Source organism: Pelobates fuscus, chromosome 6, assembly GCF_036172605.1.
Source record: "Pelobates fuscus isolate aPelFus1 chromosome 6, aPelFus1.pri, whole genome shotgun sequence".
NCBI classification, from domain to species: Eukaryota; Metazoa; Chordata; class Amphibia; order Anura; family Pelobatidae; genus Pelobates; species Pelobates fuscus.
In genome coordinates, this window is record NC_086322.1 from 255,438,084 (window position 1) to 255,463,593 (window position 25,510).

Consider the following 25,510-nt stretch of genomic DNA (forward strand, 5'->3'; position numbering starts at 1 on the left):
TGTGGAACTCACTTCCCTCCTCAATCAGACTTTCACCCAGCCTCCACTCCTTCAAAAAATCTTTGAAAACTCACTTCTTCGTTAAAGCGTATCAATTAAACTGTCAGCAGGCTTCTCATCCCCCACCCCTTGACTCCTTCCCTGCAACTGTCAAAAATGACCTACCAAGCACTCAATAAACCCTTCTCTAACAAACTATTTAATTCCCCTACTTTAACCCGTTTGTGTCACTATACCCCACTCCCTCTAGCATGTAAGCTCATTGAGCAGGGCCCTCAACCCCCTCTGTTCCTGTACGTCCAGTGGTCTGATCTCAATTATGTGTCTGTTAGTCCACCCATTGTACAGCGCTACGGAATTTGTTGGCGCTATATAAATAATAAAATAATAATAATAATAATAATAAACAATACCACTTAGTATAATGCTAGGTAGTGACTACTTTGGTACACAACCTGCATTTCAATTGTCAACTCATCACAAGGAAATGTTTAATTTATTGTGAATAAACCGTTTACTGCTTTAAAAGAGCCTGGAGTATGAACATTAATTAAGTAAATCCCTTTAGAATATAAAAATTGTAATTCTTCCTACTATGACAAGTTAACGCCTAAACTTAAAAGACCACTATAGTGCCAGGAAAACAAACTTGTTTTCCTGGCACCATGTAGTCCTTAGGTCCCCCCCACCCTCATGGCTCCCTTCCCGCTGGGCTGAAGGGGTTAAAATCCTTTTTGCCAATGATATACAGCAGGTTGCTTCCACACTGTCATTCTCTGAAGTTCTGCCTGTGCATAACACTCAGAACGACAGGCGTATTAGGGACTTTGACTTGTGGCTTGGTGAATGGTGCCGGGAGCAAGGATATGGCTTTATTTCTCATGGTAGCTCTGTTTGGAATGGAAATAAACTGTACAAAAAAGATAGTTTGCATCTTTCTCAAAAGGGAATTTTTTTTCTCAGTGAGCAGTTCAGAGGTTTTGCTAGGATGTATTTAAACTAGGGGGGGGGGGGGCGCAAAAGGGTGATAAAACATCAATCCAATTGTTCCCCAAAACAAGGACAGAAGGTGCCTGTAGCAAGTGTGTTAAAAATTATAAGCTTAGAGTCATGTCTACAAATGTTCGCAGTTTAGGGAATAAGATCCATGAACTTGTGGCAACTGTACATTTAGTCGCTGTTACTGAGACATGATATAATAAAAAAATTACTGGGACATAGCAATACCAGTGTACCCTTTATATAGAAAAGACAGGGAAGGCAAAAAGGGGGAGGGGTGGCCCTGTATGTGAATGATAGCATAAAATCTAGCCTAATAAAAGTTAGTGAGGCGAACATAGAGTCCGTTTGGGTTACGTTACAATTTGGTAATCACACAGTAACTCGTGTAGGTGTGATTTATAGGCCCCCAGGAAAATTGAAGAGTTAGATAATCTACTAGTTCAGGAAATAGCTAAAATGACAATGAAGGGGAAAGTTATCATCATGGGTGACTTTAATCTTCCTGATGTGAATTGGAAAACAAATATAGCTGCTTGTGCCAGGAGCACACATATTCTAAACTCCCTACTGGGATTGTCTCTAAAACAAGTCATTGAGGAGCCAACTCGTAAAGAGGCCATACTAGATTTAGTGTTAACAAATGGAGATTTGGTATCACATCTTACTGTAGGTGAAAGTTTAGGATCCAGTGATCATCATTGCACTACTAAAGGCAACAGAAAATTTCATTAGGCTTGTCAGTAAAAGCAAAAAATTCAAGAAACCACTGTGGTACTCCGCAGATGTGGCCAAAATAGTTAAAAACAAAAAGTTAGCATTTAGTAATTATAAAAAAAAAACAAAGTGAGGAAGACAGAATGATCTATAAGATTAGGCAGAAAGAGGCTAAGCAAGTTATAAGAGCTTCCAAATCACACACAGAAGAGAAAATAGCACAGTCAGTAAAAAAAGGGGGACAAAACTTTTTTTTAGATACATAAATGAGAAAAGAAAAGTAAAACAAGGATTAGTTAGATTAAAAACAAAAGAAGGAATGTATGTAGAAGAGGATAAAGGTCTAGTTGACTGCCTCAATTCATATTTTTGTTCGGTATTTACAGATGAAAATGAAGGAAAGGGATCTCAGTTAAGAAAAAATATAAATGAGTCATTTATTACATATGAGTTTACAGAGGAAGAGGTTCTATTTTAACTGTCAAAAGTAAAGAGAAATAAGTCAATATGACCTGATGGAATACACCCAAAGCTTTTAAAAGAGCTTAGTGGTGTACTAGTAAAACCATTAACAGATTTATTTAACCAATCATTGTTAACAGGAGTAGTCCCAGCAGATTGGAAGTTAGCGAATGTTGTGCCCATTCACAAGAAAGGTAATAGGGCGGAGTCGGGCAACTATAGGCCAGTAAGCCTTACTTCAGTAGTGGGGAAAGTGATGGAAACCATGGTAAAGGATAGGATTGTTGAACATCTAAAAACACATGGATTTCAAGATCATAGACAACATGGGTTTACTTCAGGGAGATCATGCCAAACTAATCTTATTGATTTTTTGTGATTGGGTAACTAAAATTATAGATCAGGGTGGTGCAGTAGACATTGCTTACCTAGATTTCCGTAAGACTTTTGACACTGTTGCACATAGAAGGCTTATCAATAAACTGCAATCTTTAAGTTTGGATTCCAATATTGTTGAATGGGTAAGGCAGTGGCTGAGTGACAGGCAACAGAGGGTTGTAGTCAATGGAATATATTTGAAGCTTTGGCTTGTCACCAGTGGGGTACCTCAGGGATCTGTACTTGGACCCATTCTCTTTAATATTTTTATTAGTGATATTTCAGAAGTTCTGATGATACTAAGATATGTAACAGGGTTGATGTTCCAGGAGGGATAAGCCAAATGGCAAATGATTTAGGTAAACTAGAAAAATGGTCAGAGTTGTGGCAACTGACATTTAATGTGGATAAGTGCAAGATAATGCATCTTGGACGTAAAGACCCAAGGGCAGAGTACAGATTATTTGATAGAGTCCTAACCTCAACATCTGAGGAAAGGGATTTAGGGGTGATTATTTCTGATGACTTAAAGGTAGGCAGACAATGTAATAGAGCAGCAGGAAATGCTAACAGAATGCTGGGTTGTATAGGGAGAGGTATTAGCAGTAGAAAGAGGGAAGTGCTCATGCCATTGTACAGAACACTGGTGAGACCTCACTTGGAGTATTGTATGCAGTACTGGAGACCGTATCTCCAGAAGGATATTGATAATTTAGAGAGAGTTCAGAGAAGGGCTACTAAACTGGTTCATGGATTGCAGGATAAAACTTACCAGGAAAGTTATTAGTTAAATAAATTATTACAACAAGATCCAAAAAGAAGGAAATCACTGTCTAAATGTCATTATAATATAATTACAGCTACATATTAAGGAAATCCCACATACAGAAAAGGTTTGGGAAAAAAAAGATATGTAGCAGGTATGTGCATGGGGAAAATTTTCAGTTCGGTTCGGCATTCCGAAATTCGGGATTTTCGCAATTTGGGACTTCGGCGATTTCGGTGACTTCTCTTGCAGCCGCTTGGTAGATAACTCCCTAATTCCCACGGTATTAGGGAGTTATCTACCAAAAGGCTGAAAGACCTAAATTGGTCTTTCAGCCAAATTTACTAATACTAAGTAAAAATTACTTAGTATTAGTAAATTTTGCCCCTACTCGCTATACCGCGAGTAGGTGCATGTCTAGCTCACTGTTTAAAAAAAAAATAAAAAAATAGCGCCCTCCTGGCCCCCACCCTTGAGCGACGGGTGGGTGCCCTAAAGTAAAATGATGGGGGGGGACCCATTGTCCTCCCCCCGGGCCCCCACCCCTGAGCGGTGGTTGGGGGCCCTAAATACTAATAAGGGGGGAACCTAATGTCCTCCCCCCTGGCCCCTACACCTGAGCGGTGGGTGGGGGCCCTAAACAAGAATAAGGGGGGGACCTACTGTCCTCTCCCTGGCCCCCACCCCTGGGCGGTGGGTGGGGGCCCTAAACTAGAATAAGAGGGGGGGAACTTATGTCCTCCCCCTGGCTCCCACCCCTCAGCGGCGGGTGGGGGCCATAAATACTAATAAGGGGGACCTAATGTAATCCCCCCTGGCCCCCACCCCTCAGCGGCGGGTGGGGGCCCTAAATACTAATAAGGGGGGGACCTAATGTCCTCCACCCTGGCCCCCACCCCTGAGCGGTGGGTGGGGGCCCTAAAACAAATGGCCCCCCAGGTGACTAGGGGTCCCCAAACCCCTAGTCACCCCCTCCCCCCAAATAAAAATTATCCCCCTACCTACCACCCTCACCCTAAAAACTAATGAGGACCTTTAACTAAGTACCTGTAAAAAAACAAAAAAACTTACGATTCAATGTTTTCTTTCTAAAATATTCTTTTTTCAGCCCCAAAAAGACCAAATAAAAAAAACATAATAACCGATGCAATTATAAAAAAAAAAGAATATCGCAAGAAAAAAAAAATCCATCTTCACCCATGTAGGGCTCCGCGCAGACTGAGCTCTGCAGGGCGGGTGAAGGCTTATAAAGCCTTGCCGCGCCCTGCAATTAGGCTCAGAGCACTCTGATTGGTGGGTTTAAGCCATCCAATCAGAGTGCTCTGACAGGTAAATGAAGAGACTGACAGGCAAGTCGCTACATTTACCTGTCACAGCACTCTGATTGGTTGGTTTGAAATCCACCAATCAGAGTGCTTTGTGTCATTTTACACAGCGTTGGAAAGTTCTTTGGAATTTTCCCACACTGTGTAATTTGACTCATAACTCTCTGATTGGTTACTTAATCATAATAATAATTATTATTATTATGATATTTATAGAGCGCCGTCAAATTCCACAGCGCTTTACAATGGGTGGACGAACAGACATGTAGTTGTAACCAGACAAGTTGGACACACAGGAACAGAGGGATTGAGGGCCCTGCTCAATGAGCTTACATGCTAGAGGGAGTGGGGTAAAATGACACAAAAAGGTAAGGATAGTATTAGACTAGTGACAGTTGCAGAAGAGGAATCAGTTGGGAGCTATTAACAGTTTAATTGATAAGCTTTTGTGAAGAAGTGGGTTTTTAACGATTTTTTGAAGGAGTGGAGACTGGGTGAGCATCTAACGGAGGAGGGAAGCGAGTTCCACAGGAACGGTGCAGCCCTCGAGAAATCTTGAAGGCGAGCATCAGAGGTGGGAGTACGGACAGAAGATAGACGTAAGTCTTCAGCAGATCGTAAGGGCCTAGACGGGACATACTTGTGTATAAGGGAGGATAGATAGATGGGAGCAGCATTATGTAGAGATTTGAAAGCAAGAACCAGAATTTTAAATTGAGCTCTATATTTTATAGGAAGCCAATGTAGGGACTGACAGAAGGGTGAGGCATGGGAGGTGCGGGCGGACAGGAAGATGAGCCTCATTCATTATGGACTGTAACGGCACAAGTTGGGAGCACGTAAGACCACTGAGAAGCGGATTACAGTAGTCAAGGTGAGAAAGGACAGTGGAATGGACCAACACCTTAGTCGCATCTGGCGTTAAATAGGGGCGGAGATGTTTTTGAGATGGAAATGACAGGATTTGGCAATAGATTGAACATGAGGCTTGAAGGAGAGGTCAGAGTCAAAGAGAACACCTAGGCAGCGAGCCTGCGTGGTGGAGCTGATGGTAGCACCGTTGACTTGGAGGGAGACAGACACAGGAGTAACAACACTTGAGGGAGGAAAGACCAGAATTTCAGTTTTGGTCAAGTTTAGTTTAAGGAAGTGGGCAGCCATCCAATTAGAAACAGCAGAGAGGCAGTCAGAGACACTAGTCAAGAGGGACGTGGAGAGATCAGGAGAGGACAGGTAGATTTGCGTGTCATCTGCATAGAAATGATATTGGAAGCCAAAGGAGCTAATGAGTTTACTAAGGGAGGCAGTATATATGGAGAACAGTAGGGGACCAAGGACTGAACCTTGGGGTACACCAACAGAGAGGAGTTGGGGAGAAGAAGCAGAGCCAGAGAAAGAAACACTGAAAGAGCGCTGGGAGAGGTAGGAGGAGCACCAGGAGAGAGCAATATCTTGTAGACCGATATTGCGGAGGATGAGAAGAAGCTGTTGATGATCAACAGTGTCAAAAGCCGCAGACAGGTCAAGGAGAATTAGGATAGAGTAGTGACCACGAGATTTTGCAGCGAGTAGATCATTGGATACTTTGGTCAGTGCCGTTTCCACAGAGTGCTTAGCGCGGAAACCAGACTGAAGCGGGTCTAGCAGAGAGTTGGACTCGAGGAAGTATGTCAATCTCGCATACACAATTCTTTCAAGGATCTTGGATGCAAAAGGTAGTAGCAAGATAGGACGATAGTTGGATGGGGAGTTAGGGTCAAGATTGGGCTTCTTTAGAATTGGGGTTACAGTTGCATGTTTGAAGGGCGATGGAAATATACCAGAGGAGAGAGAGAGATTGACAATTTTAGTGAGAGGCGGAAAAAGAGAAGAAGACAGAGTACGGATGAGATGAGAGGGAATTTGATCTAGGGAGCAGGTGGTGGGGCGGGAGAACTGGAGCAGAGCAGAAACCTCTTCCAATGTAGCGGGTGCGAATGAACATAGAACAGCAGAGGGAGTGAAGATAGGGGAAGTATTGTAATGGGAAGAAGAAAGATGAGAGATATCTTCTCTGATTGTAGAGATCTTGTCAGTGAAGTGAGTTGCAAAGTCTGATGTGGTCAAGTAAGTAGGTGGAGGAGGAACAGCAGGGCGAAGAAGAGAGTTAAATGTGTGAAATAGTCATTTGGGTTCGCGGGAGAGTGTGGTTGAAGTAATTAACTTTTGCAGAGGAAAGAGCAAAGCTGTATGAGCTCAGCTTAAATTTATAGTGGAGAAAGTCAGATGCACAGTGAGACTTTCTCCAACAGTGTTCAGCAGTTCTGGAGCATTTTTGGAGGTATCGAGTGAGCTTGGTGTGCCAGGGTTGTTGTTGGGGGGGCCTGCGGCATTTAAATGTACAAGGTGCCATGATGTCTAGTTGAGAGGAGAGGGTGGAATTGTAGAAGGAGGTTGCAGAACTTGGACAGGTGAGGTTTGAGATAGGTAAAAGGAGAGTTTGGAGATTAGTGGAGAAATGCTCTCCACTAATGGTCAAGACATTGGAGGTTTCTGTGAGAGTGATGTTCAGACGGTGGTGTCAATTGGGTCTTAGGTATGCCAATGTCAAAAGTCAGCAGATGGTGGTCAGATAGAGGAAAAGGAATATTGGGGAGATTAGGGGCAGTACAGAGGTTGGTGAAGGCAAGATTAAGAGTGTTTCCTGCTGTATGGGTTGCTAAATTGGACCATTGCGTAAGGCCAAAGGAGGAGGTTACAGAGAGCAGACGAGAGGCATCAGTGCAATTGGGGGGCAATAGGTAGGGGGGGCCTTATTTTTTATTTTATTTTTTACAGTGAGCAGCCACAGGCTCACTGTTTAATAGACATGCCCCTACTCACAGTATAGCGAGTAGGGGCATACTTTACTAATACTAAGTAATCTTTACTTATTTACTTATTAGTAAATTTGTCTGAAAGACCAATTTAGGTCTTTCAGCCTTTTAGTAGATAGCTCCCTAATACCGTGGGAATTAGGGAGTTATCTACTTATTCATTCCTGTCATTACATTGACTGGCCAAGTAACTTACATTTTATATGAATGTATGTTACTTGATTGTTGTAAGTGTTGCAAATGCTTACAGCTGAACCCTGGCTATGTTTGTATACTTTTTATTTAAAATTGTTTACAATGTAACATTCTTCTTCTTTCACTGGGTATATCAGTACTTAGGCAATTTGGAACTTCGGAACTACTCGAATGTCCGAATTCATATTCGGACCGAAACGAATTGCACATGTCTAATAGGTAGGTCATTTAATGAGGAAGATTGGATCTCCTTAGTATGTATTACCGCTAATATTTCACGTTCAACAAACCATGTGGAACTTTCCTATAAAATTTTAACAAGGTGGTATCTAACTCCTATCCGTTTATCTCATACATATTTTAAGGTCTGAAATAATTGTTGACGACAATGTGGAGAGATTGGAACGTTGAGTCATATTCGGTGGTCATGTAGGGAAATAACTCCGATCTGGAGAATGCTGGATCAGATTCCTTTTTTAATGGAAGTGGCGATCTTGAATAATTTCCCAACCACAATATGTTTACATGAAAAAAAGTTAATATCTTTTTTTTTCTAACATTGAAAACTTTTATTGCCAAGAACTGAAAGAGCGAAAAGGTTGCACATTTTAAAACTTTGATAGATATGTTACAATATACCTGCCAGATGGAATATATGGAACATCAAGTTAATGACACTTTTATGACATTCAGGAACATCTGGGGGAAAGTTCTGATAGGAAGAGAAGAGTTAATGGGGAGATGGCCTAGACCGCCATTGTAGTTGGTAAAACTATGGGGAGTCCAAAGAATGGTTTATAATTAGAGATGTCCCGAACAGTTCGCTGGGAACTGTTCGCCGGCGAACATAGCTTGTTCCGCCCCCTATTCGTCATCATTGAGTAAACTTTGACCCTGTACCTCACAGTCAGCAGACACATTCCAGCCAATCAACAGCAGACCCTCCTTCCCAGACCCTCCCACCTCCATGACGAATAGGGGGCGGACCGAACATCGCATATGTTTGCCCGCCGCGGCGACCGCGAACAAGCTATGTTCGCCGGTGAACAGTTCCCGGCGAACAGTTCGGGACATCTCTAGTTGTAATAGAAAAGAAAAGAAGAAGAAAGAGGGTAAGAAAAGGTAAAGGAAAGGGAAAAGGGGAAGGGAAAAGTGAAAGGAAAATGGAAAAGGGAAAGAAAATCAAGGGAAAGGGGAAAAGAGAAAGATAAAGTAGAAAAAAAAGGAAAATAGGATGCAAAATTCAAAATGAAAAATGTAAAATGAAAATTTAAAATTTAAGTTCAAATTTGGATTTAATGTTTGATTCGGTGTTAAAATTTAAGTTCAAATTTGGATTTAACCCCTTAAGGACCAAACTTCTGGAATAAAAGGGAATCATGACGTGTCAGACACGTCATTTGTCCTTAAGGGGTTAATGTTTGATTCAGTGTTAAAATTGTAGATTATGCTAGCTTTAGTGTACCTATAATCTTAATTTTATTAATGACAGGAGGCGAGTATTTGCTTAAGTCTCTCTTTATAAGAACTCCACAGCAGCACAGAACAAAGTTAGGTACTATAAAACTCCCCTCCCATGCATCATTTCCTCTTTCAAGCTGCGACAAAAACAGAAAAAAGGTAGAGAACATCATGGGGAAGAAACGAAGTCCTAGATACGATGAATATAACGATGTCCACCATCCGAGTGGAACTGTCAAACCAGATAGTGTTGATGGACTGTAAACTGAAACAAGAGAAAAAACAGAATCGAACAGGTTGATTATCCAATGAAATGTACTCTGAATAAACATGTAGGTACTCAATGTAGCAATCAAATTTACCTTAATATGTAGATATCCCAACCCCAAAACAGGCATAAGAAACAAGCGACAGGTAGCAGAGACAACAAGCAGAGTTGCATACATACCTGATTAATCTAAACTATAACATTAAACAAGGGAGGGATAAGAATGGGTGGGAAATACTCGCCTCCTGTCATTAATAAAATTAAGATTATAGGTACACTAAAGCTAGCATGATCTACAATTTTACAACATGACAGGAGGCTTCGTATTTGCTGTTTTAACGCTCAGTTCACCAATCCAACGCTGTTTGTGTCGCTGGTACCTAGTCCAGGAAATATCAGAGTAATCCTAATTGGACTTTCCAAGTACGATAAATGGCAGTAGATGGATCAATGAAGATGCCAGCTGACGAAGCATCTCAAATACGGAAAAAAACACCATCCGCTGAAAGATTCATTGTACGTGGTGTTGCGACCTGTTTCCTAGCAGTCGGTCCATGAGCTGGCAAGCTGACCTATCAGCCATATTCCTGTAGTTGTAAAATATCGAAGGCCATTTGCGGACTTAGGCCCGCGAGAAGAAACTGCCACCATGTCTCAACTCATGATCCGTAAGGCGCTCCTCCAATCGTGCCTGGGTCATTCGGTGATGTGGCCCTGCAGGTAGATCTCCAATCTCAAGGAATGCGCCTAAGTCCACCACCAAAATTGCAAAAGAAACCAAGTAGGATCTTTCGTTCCCTCCTGTCCTACTCGGTGAGATGTCTCATCCGAGAATAAATTTATAATGCATGCAAGAGTGTGGTCAAACTAGCCGTATCCTAAGTGATTCCAATATTCCAAATGGACTGTGTAATCCTCGGACGCAGTAGAGAAAAGATTCCAAAAGGACGTACATTAAGGGTTCCGAACTGAACTTGTGTGGAGGAACGGTGGTCGACTATTCTGGGAATAGTGAATCCCAGAAATCTGCAAAGGGATGGGAAGTGCAAACCGGAACGTGGATTTCCATCTAGATATGTCCTCGTCCAAGAGTGAAAGATGTCTGTGTAGGATTCGGGGCACACCAGGTATCTACCTAAAGCCTCGTGCTCTCCTTGACGGTAGTTGAAATAGTGGGTTAGCAGGAGTCCAAAAAAAAAAGGCTTCCGTGAGGGATAAATAGAGTATAGACGGAGGGCCCACCATCTCCGAACCCTGTTCACCAGGCATGCGCTCTAAAAGGCGGGGCAGTCCTGCCATCTTATCCCAAGATCATAAAGACCGGGGAACTCAAGATAACTGGGTTTTCCGGTCTTACCATGTGATCCATGCGTACGGTTTACCTTCAGACCGGGTAATAGGCCTTCCTCAAACTTGTTACCCGAGCAAGGCAGTGCTCGTTTGCTCCATGAAGGCCTCCGTATCACCTGTCATCTTGATATGGGGGAAACTGTCTGCGCAGTTTGTTCGTAATGGTCTGGAGATCCAAAACCGAAAGCAATTCTCTGTTTTATATGGCGCAGAAAAAAACAAAACCTGCACTCTCATAATACCTGAGGTCCATCCGTTAGCTGTACCATCTCCAGGAATGTGTGTAAATACGTGGGAGTCTCCCCCCGTTACACCTCTGTGAGTATCTCACGCGTGTGTTACAGCGGTCCGGATCCAGTAGATCCATTACAGGAGATAGAATAGAGGGATCAAGACTAAATACGTATATCTTGCATGACCAGGCAGTCCTCTATAACGAAATCAGTAGCATGGACATCAGATCTAATTGAATGCAGGATGGACGCTCCTCTATGTAGTCATCGATGTCTTGCACAGGTACAAGCCTGTGTGGTGAACAAATGGCCGGCACTGTAGAGCGTCAAGTGTATGAGAGAGCCGCGCTCTCTACCAATGTGATCGCATACCGTGATATCGTCCGGGCCGCACCCGTTAATAACAGTAGAGTCTACATCCGTGACCGGTTCTCTCTATGAGAATGTGTCCTCCAAACATGACCTCTGTATCCAGCTCAGTATTTTGCTGAGGCTGAGGGAGGGCTGTGCCCTCTAATAACAAATCAGTGTCCGGTTCTGCATATGAGAGGGGTTCGCTCTCCGTTCTTGAAAATAAAATATTCTTGGATCGAGGAGATGGAGGGCCGCCCCCTCCTGTGATCCAAACTAGAGTCCCTAGAGACTCAGGGTGACCAACTGCAGGTACACCAATTACTAATATCAGCGTAAGGCTGAGGGCAATCTTCGGAAACAACGATGGAAAACTACCAACTGACCGTCCGGATCCCGTGCGTGCGCGCGGGGTCCAGGATGACCGTTGATAGTCTGAGGAAAGCTGGAGACGTTCTCCGCAATCCACGAGCGCCCGGGATGTTGGAGGAGGTCAAGTCAGGCCTCTCGATGACCCGAGCGAAAGGAAAAGGAAGTCACGAAAAACAACAAAAACGTAGATAAGAGTAAAAACGCAAAACCTACCTCAGATAGAAGGCAAATAGCAGGCCGGAAGGTAAGACAAGTAAGTCCCACTGAAAGGGACAGGAGCTAACCTTACGCAGGAATAACTACCGATACCTATATGGGTACCGGGCAGATACGGCAGATACGGAGTCAGTTGCTAAAGAACAAGGAAAACACCGCGTTCTGCTGTAGGTGTCTGAGAACCGGTCCTTGCCTGTGCGAAGTTCTCCTTGGAGATGTGCCGTCGCCAGTCTGGTGTAAACCGTAGATGTGTGCCCGGGGTCTTCATAAGAAAACCTTGCCCTTCAGGCATGAGGTTTAGGGCCTTCACCCTTCCCACCATATTCAGATGGCCGTATACTGGTGTCCTCTTGGATAGTATGGCAATGGTGCTTGTCTGGATACCTGCCTATCTCCATGTCACTGGTGGGTACTGGGTTTTCCTCAGTGATATTCCCCCAGGCCTGCGTCCAAAAAGGTATTCGGCACCAATAGAGCAGGCCCGTCCGAAGGACACAGGCCCAGCAGGCCAAAAGAATGGACACAGAATAGTTGGCCAAGCAAATAGGCACAGACATAGCAGACCAATAAATGGGGCACAGACATAGCAGGCCGTTTAAATGGGCACAGACATAGCAGGCCATTCTAATGGGCACAGACATAGCAGCCTGTTCTAATGGGCACAGACATAGCAGGCCGTTCTAATGGGCACAGACATAGCAGGCCGTTCTAATGGGCACAGACATAGCAGGCTGTTCTAATGGGCACAGACATAGCAGGCCAATCAATGGGGCACAGACATAGCAGGCCAATCCTGGGTTGTGTATTATTATTATTATCATGTTATTTATATAGCGCCCTCCAATTCCGCAGCGCTTTACGATGGGTATGAATGAGTAATGGGGACCTCTGAGTTTGGGTAGAGGTCCCTAAAAAAATGTAGATCCTCAGAGCATCCTGTGACATAGGACCCCTAGACACCAACCCTTTTAGACAGCGTAATGCCGTGTGAATAACCTGAACCGGGACCAGCAGTCCCTAAATGCCCAGCAGGAAAATAGTGGTATTCCAGCTGTAGTGGGTATGAGCGGAAGTTGTTCCAGTGACTATCATGTCCATGAATGTAAGATACACTGAGCGATACTCTCCTTAAACTGATAATTGGTATGCACATGCTCACACAGATCTGTTGAAATTTCTTAGCATTATTATAGATTACCATCATCATACCACCTGAAGGGTATTGTAACCATGGACTCTTCCAGGAGTAGGGCTAAACAATAGCCAACGCAATGAATCTCCCCAAGAACCTGATAAAATTGCATAGTATCAGCGTAGACTGGTCTCCCATACCAGTTAGAGTCAGAGCCAGGTCTGGTAACTTATATATATGCCATGGACAGTGAATTCATACCAGAGTAGTCTCATCTGAGGCCTCATAGCTGGACCAGAAAAAATATATACTGAGAAGCACATGAATCCTAGAGTTAGCTGGCACTGTGTACACCCTGTACAGAGCCTGTATAACTGAGTTTCCAATATACCTGTAACTCACAGTATCTGTGATATATGCTGTCAGTAGAACTCGCAGTAATCTGTGATATACACTGTCCTGCAAAACTCACAGCCATCCGTGAAATACACTGTCAGCAAAACTCACAACAATCTGTGAAATACACTGTCAGTAAAACTCACAGCACTCTGTGAAATACACTGTCAGTAAAACTCACAACAATCTGTGATATACACTGTCAGCAAAACTCACAGCAATCTGTGATATACACTGTCAGCAAAACTCACAGCAATCTGTGATATACACTGTCAGCAAAACTCACTGTAATCTGTGATTACACTGTCAGTAAAACTCACAACAATCTGTGAAATACACTGTCAGTAAAACTCACAGCAATCTGTGATGTACACTGTCAGCAAAACTCACAGCAATCTGTGATATACACTGTCAGCAAAGCTTACAGCATAATGTGATATACACTGTCAGCAAAGGTTACAGCATACTGTGATATACACTGTCAGCAAGGGTTACAGCATACTGTGATATACACAGACAGCAAAGCTTACAGGTAAACTGTGATATACACTGTCTCTGAAAAATAAAATAAAATGCCATATGAGAAAACTATGGAAAAAAATCTGCAGACATCTGCTGGGGAATCCCAGCAGGGCAACAATGGCCGAGGTCTGACCATGGATGGAGGAGGGGTCGCGAGTAGGCGCACCTTCCTCGAACCGGTCAGACACCAGCGGCTCTAGAGGGAGCCATCGCGGTGAGGCGGCCACGTGCGTCTGACCGTGAGTACCCTGGCTGCCGGCAGCTGGGAAATGAGCCAGAGGAGGCAGCCAGGTGATTTGTCTCCTGAAACCCCGAACGGACAACTAGTAGCCCACGGAAGAAAGGGCGGGAAATAATAGAAGGGTGAGAGAGAGTGGGTGAAGGGGGAAAAGGGTAAAACCAAGAGGAGAGCAAAGTAGATAGGTATCTCCAGGGACCCCCTTAAACCACCACAATCAAGGAAAATCTCCCCAAGTAGAAGACAGGGGAAGCAAAGAAGGGCTAAAAGGCACATGAATCCCAAAAGCTAAGCAAAATTAATATAATCATATTGAGATCACAACAAAACATAATCAATCCCAATAAAAAACATAATACATCATAATTAATCCTAATAAATCAAAAGCAATCCCAAAGCCACCCACTAATATTAGCAGGAGGCAGTGGTACTGTGACCTGTACTGTCCGCGGAGCAGCAAAGAAAGAGGAAATGATGCATGGGGAGGGGAGTTTTATAGTACCTAACTTTTTTCTGATTGGTTGTTTTTTCTGTGCTGCTGTGGAGTTCTAGTATAGAGAGACTTAAGCAAATACGAAGCCTCCTGTCATGTTATAAAATTAAGTAAGGATGTATGATATGACATAATGAATTGTACACCATGTATTTGGGGGGGGAAAAGGAAAAAAGAGAAGGGAAATAAAGGAAAAATTCTATAAAAATATGATACAATAAACAACAACCTATAAAACTGTCACTTCCTAACTATCACTGGATGGCTAAACCCATTTACCAGCCTCAACAAAATGAAGCATATATAAAAAAGAAAACAAAAACACTTTTAAATCTCAATCTGTTACGTTCAATGCAAGTCTGTATCCTTTCTGCAACTAACAAAGATATGAATTCCCTGAGCCTTTCTGGCTCTGGCCTTTTTTTTTTTTTTTAATTCTTTATTTTTGTCGTGCATGTATCAACAACAATTACTCATATCCATACCAGCATCTGAGTGCAATTTACAATATTTGACAATGTCACAGGTTAATACAGCACAAATTTTAAGATTATTACGGAGAATGGAAAAAAATTAAAAAAATACAACACCGTCAGTAAACCGTAAGTTGGAGTGCATGTAGCGTTCCATACAGGGTCATAAACGAATTCCGTGTTGATAAGTAAAGGCGGTCTCACCTCTACCATTGCCCATTAGCTTAATGAGAGGCATATTGGCCGTGGGAGAGGCCCAGAAAAAAAAAAAACAGGTAACATCGAAACTTTATAACCAGTGGACCTGCCCTTTTGATATACATTTATAATGCCATCACATGCCTATCCCAGGCCAATGCCCAAGGTGACCGCTGCCGATAGTGAGGTGGTGTAGAGTGCGACTGGCGCGGCCAGTAGACCGTGATACCAGTCTCCATAAATGCCCAACATGATCTTAGACTACATTGCTCATCCAACCGTATCTCCGGGTCCAGTAAAGGTGAAAAAGAAAGAAAAATAGATAAGAACAAAAAGAATAAGACAAGACTGAAAAAAGCGGAAAAGAAGAGCAAAGCGAAAGGGAAAAAGAGGAGGCAGAGCAGCAGCCTAGAAGATGGCGAGCAGATTAGATGCGAGGAGAAGAAGGGAAAAGAGGGGAGAGGGGGAGGGCACTCTACGTGAGGCCCTACCATCTATATCAATATAAGGTGACATCAAGCACTGCCCGAGCCCAGTAATGGCTCTGGCCTTTTAAATACCAATTTTACTTTATTTAAAGTTAGGTGTGGTTCCTTCATTATCTCTCAACTGTACTGCTGCTTGCTGGGAAATGTAGTTTTTCCTTTTTCCCTGAGGTGGATACAGAATGTGTAGGATTCTGGGACCTAAATATATTTCCTCCACGACCACACCACTGACACTATCACATTTACTATCTCGCAAATTTTAAATGTTATTATTCATTCTTCCATGTTAAAATCTGGATAATGGTAAGTGATCTTACTCAAGAGAAGGCGCTCATGTTTTAAAAGATACGGTATTATCTTACTAAAGGTTTGCTGTGTCCACAAGAAAGGTAAACATCTGAACTCAGCTCTTTATCTAAAGTTAGAAAATCACAGCTTGTGCACATATAAGCTCATTCTTCTAACGTAACCGGACAAAATGTAACCACTAGACCTGGCAATTATTTATTTTGTGCGAAAGTAAAGCAAAGGAGAAGGACAAGCCCTTCCCAAATATGATATTTAAACACACTTGGCACAGGTAAAATGCAGAAAAAGATGACAGATTACTATCAACACACAAACCCTTGTCGCCCTGTAACTGTGCCTTCTTTTATAGAAACATAGAAACATAGAATGTGACGGCAGATAAGAACCTTTCGGCCCATCTAGTCTGCCCAATTTCTAAATACTTTCATTAGTCCCTGTCCCTATCTTAAGCCTTATGGCTATCCCACGCATGCTTAAACTCACTCACTGTGTTGACATCTACCACTTCAGCTAGAAGGCTATTCCATGCTTCCACTACCCTCTCTGTAAAGTAATACTTTCTGAAATTATTTTTAAACATTTGCCCCTCTAATTTAACCCCTTAAGGATGGTGGGCGTTCTATCCCATCCTTGGGAACCCGTCTCTAAACGCCGGCGGGCGGCATAGAATGCCTAAACCGTCCTATGTACTTACCTGGTCGCCGGCAATCGCGGTTTGGGGACTAACCTGGGAGCCCAGGGAGTCCCCCTCCTTCCTCTCCGGCCCCCCTGGGCCATGTGATCGCGAGGTCCTAGGAATGCCAGGTCCTACAGGTACATCCCCCTGCTGCCTGAAAAAGATAAAATAAAAGTTACAGTTTAAAATAAATTATATACTTCGATCATATATATATATATATATATATATATATATATATATATATATATATATATATATATCCTGCCCATATCCATGGCAGCACAAGAATGGGTTAGCTCCTCCCTATACCTAATTAGACAGGAACTACCCCCTCCCACCATCTCCTCCCTCAGTCTTTTTGTTCCTGTCCTATCCCTATAGGACTTTAGTCTTTCCAGTCTCCAACATTTTTTTTTATTTTTGGCTTACCTGAGGGTTTTTACCTTCGGCCCCAAGGGAGTTCGGCCTCTCTTCCTTGGGAAGTCTCCAGTACATGGCCCTGCGCAAAGGAAAAACCCCTGGAGATGCTCCTTTAGTGACCGGGAGCCAATTGCAGTGACCCTAGGGGTAGCAAGTAAAATTGCCAATAAGAAGAATTCCCTGCAGTGACCAAGCGGTAGCAGGAAGTGGCAGAAGAACCTCATCTTCTAGGTTTTCTTTTTCTATAATTTCTAACATCCACAGTATTTTATATATATATTCCTAAGGATTTTTATGTGGCATTTCCTGTGGTTGTCAGGACCCCCTTCCACCTTTTCTGGCAAGTACAAATATATTCAAGATTGAAGTTAAGGTAAGCTGTTAATTTTACCTTATATCTGTTATCCTGGAGATTCCAGGTGTCTTCTATTTATTGCCCTCTGGTCTGGTGTGGCTCGAGGGGGCAGGGGTACAGGATAGCTATCCTGGCAAAAGAATTGACGGCTCCGGTCTCTGGGAGCTGCCATCTTGCTCGGCGTCCTCCGGCCGGTCCGCGCATTGCGGCCGATCGGAATTCTGCCGGGACGTCATCAGTGACGTCACACGCCTTTTTTTAAGGCGCCAAAATCAAAGTTTGTTACCTCTCACAGGTCTTTCTTTCTACAAGGAGCTTTCCCAGTGTCAAATATTTCATATTTGAGTGTCTACTTCAATCAATAGTTTTGCTGATCATCAGGTATGTTCCTCTTAAAGGTATATTCCCCTCCTTTTTTCAAGTTGAATCTTTTCTATACTAGCCTGCAAAAATGGAAAAAGACAGATCCTTTTCATCGGACTTAGAGGCATCTATACAAAAACAAAGGTCACAATCTAAAGGTTATAGGTAAGCCAATATTTTTTTTCTCTCTCTCTCTTCCAATGTAATAATAATAAACAAAATAGTGCCTAAACTAATTATATTCCCTATCATCAGGCCTGGACTGGCCATCGGGCACACCGGGCAAATGCCCGGTGGGCCGCGGTGGCCATGGGCCGAGACCGACAGGGGAGGTCCCAGGATCTCCCCTGCCGGTCTATGCAGGGCCGGCACTATCCGAGCACCGGCCCCGCTGTTTTCAATGAAGGGCCGTTGAGGAGATCAAAGATCTCCCTCACCGGCCCCCTTGAATAGACCTGCGGCTCGGGAGGGAGAGGATCCGGCGGAGCTCTAACTGGCAGCTCCGCCGGGTTCCTCTCGCGAGATCCGGTGGTTGCCATAGCAACCACCGGATTTCGCGAGAGTGAACTCTAGCCTCGCAGGCTAGAGTTCACTCATCCACTGGACCACCAGGGATGGTGTCGGAGTGCCGGTACCCCCCTCCCACTCACCAGCAGGCCGGTCCCCCCTCTCACTCACCAGCGTGCCGGTCCCCCCCCCCCACTCACCAGCATGCCGGTCCCCCCCTCTCACTCACCAGCATGCCGGTCCACCCCTCTCACTCACCAGCATGCCGGTACCCCCCTCTCACTCACCAGCGTGCCGGTCCCCCCCTCCCACTCACCAGCATGCAGGTCCCCCCCCTCTCACTCAACAGCATGCCGGTCCCCCCACTCTCACACACATCACACACAGCACTCTCACACACATCACACACAGCACTCTCACCCACAGCACTTTCACACAACACAGCACTCTCACACCCATCACACACAGCACTCTCACACCCATCACACACAGCACTCTCACACACACCACACACAGCCCTCTCACACACATCACACACAGCCCTCTCACACATAGCACTCTCACACCCATCACACACTGCACCCTTACACACATCACACACAGCCCTCTCACACATAGCACACAGCACCTTTACACACATCACACACAGCACCCTCACACACATCATAAACAGCACCCTCACACACAGCACACACATCACACACAGCCCCCACACATCACACACAGCACCCCTCAAACACAGCATCCATCACACACACATACTGCACCCTTCACAGACACCACTGCACCCCTCACACATACACACTGCACCAAACACACACACAATACTTCAGAACATATATATATATATATATATATATATATATATATATATATATATATATATATATATATATATATATACTACATCACCCCTCACACACATACTGCACTCCTAAACACATTACGTTCCAGAAACACACTAGATCCCTTACCCAACTCTGGATCATATACACACACTAGATCCCTTTATACACTCTGAATCCATTATATACACACACTCAGTAGATCTCACACACATTTTGGGACCTTCAAACACACACACTGCACCACCTACTCACACACACTACATTCCTAAAATACACACTCTGGATCCCTTATAAACACACTAGGTTCATTGTAAACAAACACATACTACACCCCTAAACACACACTCTCTACAACCCCTACAAACACTACATCACCTATATACACACACACACACTATAGCATGTATGCACACACTTACTACATCCCCTATACACACATTCTCTACAGCCCCTAGCCACATATGCATTACATTACACCAAAAACACAACACGACTAAAACCGACCTTATTACACAATACCACACCACAATCAGCTCACTCTACACACACGCAATCCCACAAGCAGGCTCCAAACACATGCACAATACTCTTTCCTGGCCCTTTTGTCTCCTGGTATCCATTTATAGAGACACCAGAGACAAATTGCAAGGAAACAGAGTGCAAGCATGTTATTAAATTTGCTTGCACTGTGCAGAACAAATACAGGGCTTTTTTTCTCATGCTAGAGCTCTTTAGCAGAGTTCTGCGCATGGTCTGCCCTGGAAGAGCATTGAACCAACATGCTCACTTTGAGAGGGGGCGTGTTTGTCATTGGTGATGACGAAACACACCCTCTCTGCCCCGCCCCCTTCTTAGTGGGCCGCTGTGATAAAAAAATGCCCGGGCCGAATTTTTCTCCCAGTCCGGCCCTGCCTATCATGATAGTTCTACGGGTATTAAAGCATCTGGAACTTCCAAAGGCAAGTCGCCTATGAAGAAAAGATGCAAAGCCTGCAACAATAAACCGCTTGAAGGGAAGCGTTTATGCGCAGAATGCCTGTCAGCAGCAGCTGGAGCCTCTACTACTGCACCTACACCGGATATAATGCAGTTCATCAAACAAGCTGTCTCCCAGGGCATTAAAGAAGCAGGAAAATCAAACAAAAGGCCCAGAATTACCGACCCCTTTGATTACTCTCAGGAGGAATCCTCGGATGAATCCATGGATATGGACTCCTACAGAGAAGGGCTTTTCTCTTCAGAAGAAGAATCCTTGGCCCCAGATTTTTGGGAACCTGCTCAAGTAGATTACTTAATTAACAGAATACGCAAGTCCTTGAGCCTAAAGGAAGTTTCCTCAGCACAACCTTCTACGTCCAGTAGATTTTTTGCTGATTTAAAAAAGAAAAGAGCTACTTTTCCAGTACATGAGACAATTAAAGAATTAATTGAGGATGAATGGTCTAACACACACAAGAAGTTAGCAGCCCAAGGCAGAATTGCTCGCCTTTATTCTTTCGGGAGAATGATTCCAGCTGCTGGGATTCTGCGCCTAAGGTAGATGCGGCTGTGGTAAGACTGGCCAAACACACTACCCTACCAGTTGACAATGCAGGATCATTTTGAGATCCCATTGATAAAAAGACGGATCTACACCTCGCTAAGGCTTATGTGGCAGCAGGCACAGGCCTCCATCCAGCAGTGGCTCTTACCTCAGTTTCCAGAGCTTTAAGAATTTGTATGGAAAATCTAGAGGAAGACATTAAAAGAGGCAAAAGCAGAGCCAGTCTTCTAGAAAACCTCAGAGACATAAAGCTAGCAGTAGACTTTACTTCTGACACCTCAGTAGACCTGGTTAAGGCTTTAGCCAAAAATATGGCTCTCTCCGTTTCAGCCAGAAGGGCTTTATGGTTAAGATCCTAGGCAGCGGATAATTCTTCTAAAGCCAGTTTATGTGCCTTACCATTCCATGGAGACATGTTGTTTGGGAAAAATCTGGATGAATGTATCAAGAGAGTGGCCGAAGGGAAAAGAGCATTTCTCCCACAAGATCGTAAACCTAGAGGATACTTTTGGTACAAAAGATACCAAGACTACTCTTCCTTTCGAGATTCAAGATCATACAAGCCAGGAAGAGAACATGGAAGATCCCAGCCATGGAGAGGAGGTCACTCATGTACAAGAGGTGGAAAGTCAAAGGGTGCTTCATTCCACAAGAATCCCAGATCCTTATGACGGGTCCCCCTCCCCCCCAGTCAGTAGGAGTGGGGGCACGTCTGTTACTATTCCCAGTTACATGGGAACAATCCACCACAGACAAATGGGTGTTGGATATCGTAAGAAGAGGATATCGTTTAGAATTCTCCAGACCTCCTCTAATCCACTCTTTTCAAACAACAAAGTGGCCAGGAGAGGAAGAAAAAAGACAAGCCTTAAATAAATTCATCTCTACACTCCAGGAAGAAAGGGTCATCATTCAGGTTCCTAGGAATCTACAGGGTCAAGGTTTCTATTCTCATCTGTTCCTCACCAGAAAAGCTTCAGGTGGATGGAGGCCTATCCTAGACCTAAGCAGGTTAAATCAGTACCTACACATCCGAAAATTCAAGATGGAGTCTTTTTCCAGACCAATTGATGATTTCTATAGACTTGGCAGACACCTATTTTCATATCCCTATAGCAGTAGAACATCAGAAGTTCCTTCGCTTTGCGGTGCAAGGAGGGCATTTTCAATTCCGGGCCCTGCCTTTCGTGGATGGAAGATAAACGAGGAAAAGAGTCATTTGCAGCCAGCTCAGAGGATGAAATATTTGGGAGCCATGTTCAACACACTAGAAGGCACAGTGCAAATGTTCCAAGAAAGAGGTACAAAATTAATAAAAAAAAAAAGTCAAAGAAATGTTGGCATTCAATGTGACTTCAGCAGAGAGATGCATGAGTCTTCTAGGCTCAAGGTCCTCAACAATAGGGCTAACAAGATGGGCCCAATGGAGGATGAGGAAATTCCAGAAGAATTTCATCTTCCAATTCAGAATAGGAAACCTATGACAACCTATCAAGATTCCTCCTCAGGTCCATCAATCCCTGATGTGGTGGTTACAAAAGAAGTTCCTGTTCAGAGTATTCCCCTTGGGGAACATCACGTGGACTGTTGTAACCACGGATGCGAGTCTATGGGGATGGGGAGCTCACCTGCAAGACCACTTCATACAAGGGAAATGGCCCTTGTCAACAACAAACACTCCTTCCAATCTATTAGAGCTGATAGCAGTTCTCAGAGAAAGCAAGAATAGGTGATTGCGCAGTTAGGGTATAGTTCCACAAAATTGTAGGACCTTCCTAAGTTCTGTAAGGATAAAAGACCAAACATAGGGTAATACGTTTAGCACATATAGTACATTAACGAAGCTTGGTCAAACACAATTTGATGAGCATTTATAAGTTTGCTCTAAACTGTATAGGCAGAGTAAATCATTGAGATGTACACGAATCACAGGCTAGGTCCCCCAGGAGGTGTTGATAGTCCTCAGTCAGGTAAATCAGGAACCAGGTAGTCAGGCACAGGTGAAAAATGAATTTATTCTCAATATAAAATATATTTTAAAAGCACAACGCGTTTCGACCTTACACACAAGGTCTTCCTCAGGTGCATATCATAAACAGTACCACAACATTCTTATATAGCATACATAATGGATAAAATTACTTTGCAAAACATTAACAGCTGTGTAATTGATAGTCCATCCTCTTTTACCATATAAGGAATATTTCCGGTTGAAATCAAAGATTATTTGCCTCTTCCAAGATGTCTGCTGTGTCCTTATCGGCTATGGAGGTACATCTGACCTCCCAAAGATGGCCGCACGTCCTTGCCGTCTAGTTGTAATGAGCACTTCCAGTTTCGCCCGGCTCCGGTCACGTGACTCAGCTCCGGTCACGTGATTCGAAAGGGGGGGCGTGGTTACATGGTTCATTACGCGGCCGTATGGAGGAGTACAGATAAACACAGTGTTCCCATGGGAACAGAGTCCGTTTTTCATCCGGTTATTTGTAAAGATAGAAGAGGGGAAAATGGTAGTGTTTAAATAATACACTCACATTATATAGTTTACAAAGATAATGACTAAAATACAAAATAATAAATATTGATAAAGAGTACATTTGAAACATAAAACATATTAATAATTATTAAAATAGGGAAGAGAAAATATATGAGATATAGAGGACTTGTCTAATATGCCAAATCATATAAAATATAAAGGTGATAATACTTTTAACCCCTACACCACCTGTAGGGGAGGAGGTAAAGCCAAATAAAATTGAATGAATTTCTACAGTAAATAAAAACAAGTAATTAATAAACTCTATGTATAAAAAATATATATATGTTACCATATTGTAAAATAGACAGATAGGATGAGCTAGGCATATATAATTAAGACTACATCATAATAAACTACATAGATATTATAAAATGGGACCTATCTCAAAATCAATGTTTAGCCCTTTGGGACATAGGGTTTGGAGTTCGAAAATCCAGCTGGATTCCTTTTTGCTTAGATCAAATGTAATGTTCCCTCCTCTCCAATGAGTATGAACTTGTTGAATTGCTACGAATTCTAGTTCATTAGGATTTGAATTATGTTTAGTTAGAAAATGATTAGATACGCTGTGATTAACAAAACCATTTCTTATATTCCTAACGTGTTCATATAGTCTAGTCTTAAAGGGTCTTGAGGTCTTACCTATGTATTGCAAGCCACAGGTGCATTGTAGTAGGTATATTACGTTTTTGGACTCACAAGTAATAAAAGAGTTGATATTATACTTTTTATTTGTTATATTAGATACAAAATTATATTTCTTTTTTGTGTCTACTTTAGTGTTCTTACACGCATGGCAATTCCCGCAGTGATAAAAACCTTTAGTTGTCTTAGACCAAGTGTTTAAAAAGTTATTACTCTCTCCTTCCCGTTTATCTACATAGTTAGACGTTAAAAGCTGTTTAAAATTTTTTGCCCCTCTAAAGATAAACTTTGGATTATCACCAATATATTCCTGGACATCTTGGTCTTGCTTTAAAATTTTCCAATTTTTGTTTATAATCTTTTTTAATGCCCCTATATTGCTGCAATAATTGAAGACAAGCGGAATTTGTTTGTTTGACATATTGTGATCTCTCTTTCTATAGTTCAGTAATTGGGGTCTATCCAAAGTAGTTACTTTACCTATGTCTTCCACAAGTTTTTCTTCATTATATCCTTTTTGTAAAAATTGTTGTTTTAAAATAGACGACTGTATAGTAAAATCTGCATGATCTGAGCAGTTTCTTTTAAGCCTTAAAAATTGACCCTTGGGGATATTCTGGAGCCAAGGATCATGATGACAGCTGCTGGTCTCTATAAAACTATTTACGTCCACTTGTTTGAAGAATGTTCGAGTCTTTAGACATTGATCAGAGACATAAATATTAAGATCTAAAAAATCTATAGTATTTGGACTTACATTCTTGGTAAGAATTATCCCCCAATCATTGTGATTTAAATAATTAAAAAACACATTAAAATCAGCTTCAGATCCTCTCCAGATGATAAAAATGTCGTCTACGTAACGTTTGTACAAGACCAGGTTTGCATCCCAGCTATGTCCTTGGTATATAAACATATGTTCCCAAAAGGACATGAATAAATTAGCATAGCTGGGGGCAAACCTGGTCCCCATGGCCGTACCTCTAGTCTGCAGGTAAAAATCACCCTCAAACCAAAAAAAATTATTAGTTAAAATCATTTCTATTCCTCTAACAATAAAATCAATTTGAATATCCAAAAACTCCTTTGTCTGCTTGAGGAAAAAAGTTACTGCCTCTATACCCTTTGGATGATCTATTATGGTATATAGGCTTGTAACATCGCAAGTGATCAATAAAAGACCTTCCTCCCATGGTTGTTCTTCTAAAATTTGTAAAAGACTCATTGAGTCTTTAAGATACGAAGGGCAGGTTTTGACTATCGGTTGAAGATAAAAATCGATAAATTGAGATAAAACGGATAAAATTGAATCAATTCCAGACACGATCGGTCTACCAGGTGGATTGGTTAGACTTTTGTGTATTTTGGGTAGAATATACATGACTGGTATTTTGGGATGTTTGGTCTGGAGGAA

At 42.8% G+C, this 25,510-nt stretch overlaps 2 protein-coding genes across 2 annotated transcripts in view; both read left to right on the forward strand.

Annotated features, from left to right (window-relative positions):
- The window catches only part of JMJD6 (jumonji domain containing 6, arginine demethylase and lysine hydroxylase), a 363,289-nt gene that overhangs the window by 182,189 nt on the left and 155,590 nt on the right, over window positions 1-25,510 (forward strand). The gene's annotated exons all lie outside the window — the stretch shown is intronic.
- Window positions 1-25,510, forward strand: part of ST6GALNAC1 (ST6 N-acetylgalactosaminide alpha-2,6-sialyltransferase 1) — a 168,337-nt gene that overhangs the window by 761 nt on the left and 142,066 nt on the right. The gene's annotated exons all lie outside the window — the stretch shown is intronic.